General features: G+C 37.4%; 1 protein-coding gene across 1 annotated transcript in view; it reads right to left on the bottom strand.

Annotated features, from left to right (window-relative positions):
• The window catches only part of TBX2 (T-box transcription factor 2), a 37,705-nt gene that overhangs the window by 29,945 nt on the left and 1,352 nt on the right, over window positions 1-6,408 (bottom strand). The gene's annotated exons all lie outside the window — the stretch shown is intronic.

The raw sequence follows: 6,408 nt of genomic DNA, 5'->3' as shown, positions 1-6,408 counted from the left end.
CTCCGGCCTTGCAACTTCTCGACTCCAAAGCAAACCCCCGTGCTTTTTCCTCGAAGCCAACCGGGATCTCTCTCTCTCGCTCTCTTTAGAGAGAGAAAAGCGGACAATGGCTTTTCCCAACTGCGCCTTGGCTAGCCTGGCTTTCCCGTGGATGGCCTTTGAGGCCTCCTCTTCTCCTAACTTTGTGGACACGAGTGTGAATCGGGTCCAAGACTCGAGCAGGAAAAAAAGATTTTCTTTCTGGGAAAAGAGGAGCCAAGGGATTCCGTGGGAATGCCACCCCAACAAGCCACCCCCGGGCTCCCCAGTTTTCCTCCCTTTCTCTGGAAGCTCCTTCTTTGCTTTCTTTCCAAACTCGCTCTTGGAAGGCCACAATCCCGCTTGGCCTTCCGAGGAATGTTTTGACCTATTTGCAAGCCTGGAAGGTCTATAGTTTTGCAAAAAAATCATTCCAAGGGCTCTACGGTTGGGTTTCTTTCTTTTTCCAGAGCTCAACACGGATCAGAGGACAGGCTCGAAGGAGCAGGAAAAGGCTGCTTGGGGAGCCAAGAAAGTCGGCCTTCGGGGGCAGAAAAACACGGAGGGAAAGGGGAAGGAAGGCTCCAAGGATCCCTTGACTTGAATTGGGAGGAAAATAGGATTATTCCTCTCCTGAAATGGGAAAGAAAGGGAACGGAACACCTCCCGACCGCATTGGTTTCGAGGAAAACAGGCAGGGAAAGCCTGCAAAGCTCTGTTCCAATCCTGACACAAACTTTGGGCACAGGTCTAAGTTTATTCTCATGTCTTTCTGTGTGTGTATATATGTATATAGAGGTGGAAAGGGAGGAAATAAATAGAATTATCTATCTATCTATCGTTATGAGTAGCCTTTGGAAGGTTATCAATGTATGTATGTATGTGTATACAGGTGGAAAGGGAGAAAATAAATAGAATTTTTGAATGTTATGGGGAACCTTTGGAAGGCTATCAAGGTATGTATATAAATATAATATATTATAATATTTTCTCCCTTTCCACCAATACACACACATACATTAATAACCTTCCAAAGTCTCCCCATAACATTAAAAATATATATTTCAAGATAATTATATTTATTTTCTCCATTTCCACCAATATATATATATACACACACACACACACACACATATATATATACACACACACACACATTACTAACCTTCCAAAGGCTCCTCATAACATTAAAAATATATATTTCAAGATAATTATATTTATTTTCTTCCTTTCCATCAATACACACACACATATATTAATAACCTTCCAAAGTCTCCCCATAACATTAAAAATATATATATTTCAAGAAAATTATATTTATTTTCTCCATTTCCACCCCTATATATGTGTGTGTGTTATGGGAAGCCTTTGGAAGGTTATTAATACATATGCATACATTGATAACCTTCCAAAGTCTCCCCATAACACACACAAAAGAAAATTCAAGATAATTATATTTATTTTCTCCCTTCCCACCTATATATATACACACTCATACACATACATATACATACATTGATAACCTTCCAAAGTCTCCCCATAACACACAAAAAATATTTCAAGATAATTATATTTATTTTCTCCTTTTCCACCAATATATATTCACACATACATATACATATACATACACTGATAACCTTCCAAAGGCTCCCCATAACACACACATACACATATATATAGGTGGAAAGGGAGAAAATAAATATAATTATCTTGAAATATATTTTTTTTAATGTTATGGGGAGACTTTGGAAGGTTATTAATGTAAATATATATGTGTGTGTGTATTATATATGTATTATATATATATATATATATTATATATATATATATAGTAGAAAGGGAGAAAATAAATATAATTATCTTGGAATATAATTTTAATGTTATGGGGAGACTTTGGAAGGTTATTAATGTAAATATATGTGTGTATATTATATATGTATTATATATATAATAGTGGAAAGGGAGAAAATAAATATTATCTTGGAATATATTTGTTTTAATGTTACAGTATGGGGAGACTTTGGAGAGTTATCAATGTATGTATATGTATGTTTGTGTGTATAATGGTGGAAAGGGAGGAAAATAAATATAATTATTTATCTATATATCTGTATATAATGTTATGGGGAGACTTTGGAAGGTGATCAATGGGTATTTACGCCCCTATTTTCGAGGGTTGCAAGGTTTTCAATCTGAATGAATGGCTGGGTAAATATGATGGGGGAGACCAAGGACAGATATACTATAGATGCTTCCCTTACAAAGCCACCGGCTGTATTATTATTACTATTAATAGTATAAAGGCTATTTTATATATTATTAGTATAAAGGCTACATTATTATTAATTAATTAATAATAACTAATTATAATAATTATTAATAGTAGTATAAAGGCTATATTATTATTATTATTATTATTATTATTATTATTATTATTAACTGCATCTGTATGCTTGTCCGCAATGTCCTGCCTCATGTACAGAGGAAGAGACAATTCCTCTTTTTGGTCAGAAGATATTTAGCCGCCTGTGTTCCTTCTATTTTCATCAGTTTTGTACTAATTTATGCGATGCTTTTGACACGAAATCAATCAATAAATTATAATTAATATAATAATACTATTATTACTGGTATTATTAGTATTATTATTGCTGTGGGTGGATGCCCCAACTATGAGACCCATTCAATGACTGAGAAAATTCACATCATAATAAACTAGTCTTGCTTTGAGAAGGTCTAGCAATAGAATTATCACGATTTACTACGAGAATTACTACTGCTTTTAGCTCTCCCGTCTAGTAGATCTATCGGGAATCAGCACCTAAGTTAGTCACCCTTAGGTAGATCTCCCAACAGCAGAGATTATTATTATTATTATTATTATTAATTATTATTAGTTATTATTATTATTATTGGCTGTTCCAACTAGCGGGTTCATTCAATGAATGTCTGCATGGGAAGCCAATCCATAAGTCAGTCTGCTTTGAGTAGGTCTCCCAAAAGAATCCAGGTATTATTATTATTATTATTATTGCTACTATTATTGACTGTCCCAATTAGTGGGCTCATTGATAGAACAGTTGGGTGAGAAATCGACACAAAGGTCTGCTCAGGTAGCGCTAACAATGGCAATCAGATATCAAATAGTATGGTTCCTACTACAGGTCGGGTGTGAAGCCAAAACTGAAGTCGGTTTGCTCTGGGGCGGTTTAAAACTGGAGTTTAGGTGATTTGTGGACCCCCCAGCAGAGTGGACCTATTCAATGCAATCCCTAAATCAGTCTGCTTTGGGTAGGTCGGGAATTAGAGGTCAGATAATAATAATAATAATAATAGGTAAGAGTAGTACCTGTTCCAACTAGTGGAGCCATTCAATATGTGATCAAATGGGGAACCAGTCCCTAAATCAGTCTATTTTGGATAGGTCGAGAATTAGAGCTCAGATAATAATAATAATAATAATAATAATAATAATAATAATATAAGTAGTAGTAGTAGTAGTAGTAGTAGCTGTCCAACTAATGGAGCCATTCTATTTGTGACTGAATGGGGAACCAGTCTCTAAATCAATCTGTTTTGGGTAGGTCGGGAATTAGAGCTCTGATTACAACTACTACTACTACTAACCGTCGCAATGAGTGGACCTATTCAGTGTGTGACGGAATGGGAAAGCAATCCCTAAACCAGTCTGCTTTGGGTAGGTCGAGAATTAGAGCTCATATTATTATTATTAGTAGTAGTAGCTGTTCCAACTAGTGGAGCCATTCAATGTGTGACCGAATGGGGAACCAGTCCCTAAATCAGTCTGTTTTTGGTAGGTCGGGAATTAGAGCTCAGATTACTACTATTATTATTACTAGTAGTAGTAGTAACTGTCGCAATGAGTGGACCTATTCAATGTGTGACCGGATAGGGAACTAACTCCTAAATCAGTTTGCTTTGGGTAAATCGAGAATTAGAGCTGAAATTATTACTACTACTGCTACTACTAGTAGCAGCTGTCCTAACAAGTGAACCTATTCAATGTGTGACCGAATGGGGAACCAGTCCCTAAATCACTCTGCTTTGGGTAGGTCGGGAATTAGAGCTCAGATTATTATTACTAGTAGTAGTAACTGTCGCAACTAGTGGACCTATTCAATGTGTGACTGAATGGGAAAGCAACCCCTAGGTCACGTCTGATTTGGATAGGTGTAGAATTAGAGTTCAGATCATTCTTATTCTCAGTTGGCTTTGGGTAGGTCTAAAATTAGAGCTATTAATAATAATAATAATAATAATAATAATAATAATAATAATAATAATAATGTAATCAATATAATTATTAGTGTCTGTCCCAACTAGAGGACCTACTCAAGGTGAAATTCGAAAGCTCCCAAGGCATTCATCCTTATACATGGGGACTTCAATGCGCCAGGATTGGAAATGCTTCAGAAGGCCTTTTGCAACCCTTAGTTTTAGATTTGGATGATATTTTTTGAAACTACTCATACCTCTATGGATGGTAAATATAATGAGAAGGTTAGTAAACTTTTAGAATTTATATACCATCACGGTTTATATACTTTGCGCGGAGTCCAAAGGACTGATCCAGAGTCTAGATTATTCCTATTCTTGGACCTATTCTCAGTCGGCTTTTGGTAGGTCTAGAATTATTATTATTATTATTATTATTATTATTATTATTATTATTATTAGTGTCTGTCCCAACCAGAGAACCTACTCCAGGTGTGGTGCAATGGGAAACCAGTCCCTAAATCAGTCTGCTTTGGGTAGGTCTAGAATTCTTATTCTTGGACCTATTCTCAGTCGGCTTTGGATAGTCTAGAATTAAAGCTATTATTATTATTATTATTATTATTATTATTATTATTATTATATTGTCATTATTATTATTATTATTATTATTATTATTTGTGTCTGTCTCAACCAGAAGACCCACTCAAGGTGTGGCACAATGGGAAACCAGTCCTGAAGTGGGTCTGCTTGAGTAGGTGTAGAATTAATGTTTACATTATTATTATTATTATTATTATTATTATTATTTGCACAATGGAGGACCCTCTCACAGCAACACCAGAGGTACTCCAAGTGGCCAGCTTCTACTCAAAGGGCATTTCGCATCATGCCAAGTACTTTTTTCAAACTTTGTGTGTTTTTAAATGCATTTAACTCGCTTCTGACACGATAAACAAATTTATTATTATTAGTAGTAGTGTCTGTTCCAACTAGAGGACCTCCTCAAGGTGTGGCACAATGGGAAACCAGTCCCAAACTGGGCCCGCTTTGAGAAGGTCTGGCGTAGGAGTTCAGATCATTCTTATTCTTGGACCTATTCTCAGTCGGCTTTGGGTAGGTCTAGAATTAGAGCTATTCTTACTATTATTGTTGTCATTAATATTATTTAGTGGCTGCCCCAAATAGGGGACACATTCAAGGTGTGACACAATGGGAAACCAGTCCCTAAATCAGTCTGTTTTGGGTAGGTCTAGAATTAGAGTATAGAGTATTCTTACTCTTGGACCTCTTCTCAGTCGGCTTTGGATAGGTCTAGAATTAGAGCCATTATTATTATTATTATTAGTAGTAGTAGTAGTAGTAGTAGTAGTATCTGTCCCAACTAGAGGACCCACTCAAGGTGTGATGCAATGGGAAACCAGTCCCGAAGTGGGTCTGCTTTGGGTTGGTCAGGAACAGGAGTTTCGGGACTCTACTTCTCCTTCTAAGCAGCTCCCAATGGCTTTGCCCGGGTGCGCCTAAAAGAGGCCCTTATTATTATTACTATTATTACTATTACTATTATTATTATTATTATTGTCTGTCCCAACTAGAGGGCCCACTCAAGGTGTGATGCAATGGGAAACCAGTCCCGAAGTGGGTCTGCTTTGGGTAGCTTTGGAATAAGAGTTCCGGGGATTCTACTTCTCCCTCTAAGCTGCTCCCAATGGATTTGCCCGGGTGCGCCTGGCCCCAGTGGGTGACCGAGGGAGGCCCTTAGCACTATTATTATTATTATTATTATTATTATTATTGTTGTTGTTATCATTATTAGTGTCTGTCCCAACTAGGGGACCCACTCAAGGTGTGATGCAATGGGAAACCAGTCCCGAACTGGGTCTGCTTTGGGTAGCTCTGGAATAGGAGTTCCGGGGACTCTACTTCTCCTTCTAGGCAGCTCCCAATGGGTTTACCCGGGTGCGCCTGGCCTCAAAGGGAGACTGAGGGAGGCCCTTCCTTCCTTCCTTCCTTCCTTCCTTCCTTCCTTCCTTCCTTCCTTCCTTCATTCCTTCATTCCTTCATTCCTTCTCCCTTTCTTGATTCCTTCTCTCCTTTCCTTGATTCCTTCCTTCTTTCTTTCCTTCCTTCCTTTCCTCCTCTCTTGATTCCTTC

Source organism: Anolis sagrei, chromosome 11 (assembly GCF_037176765.1).
Source record: "Anolis sagrei isolate rAnoSag1 chromosome 11, rAnoSag1.mat, whole genome shotgun sequence".
Taxonomy (NCBI): domain Eukaryota; kingdom Metazoa; phylum Chordata; class Lepidosauria; order Squamata; family Dactyloidae; genus Anolis; species Anolis sagrei.
The sequence above is the reverse complement of the archived record's forward strand: the minus strand, read 5'-3'. Positions and strand labels throughout refer to the sequence as shown.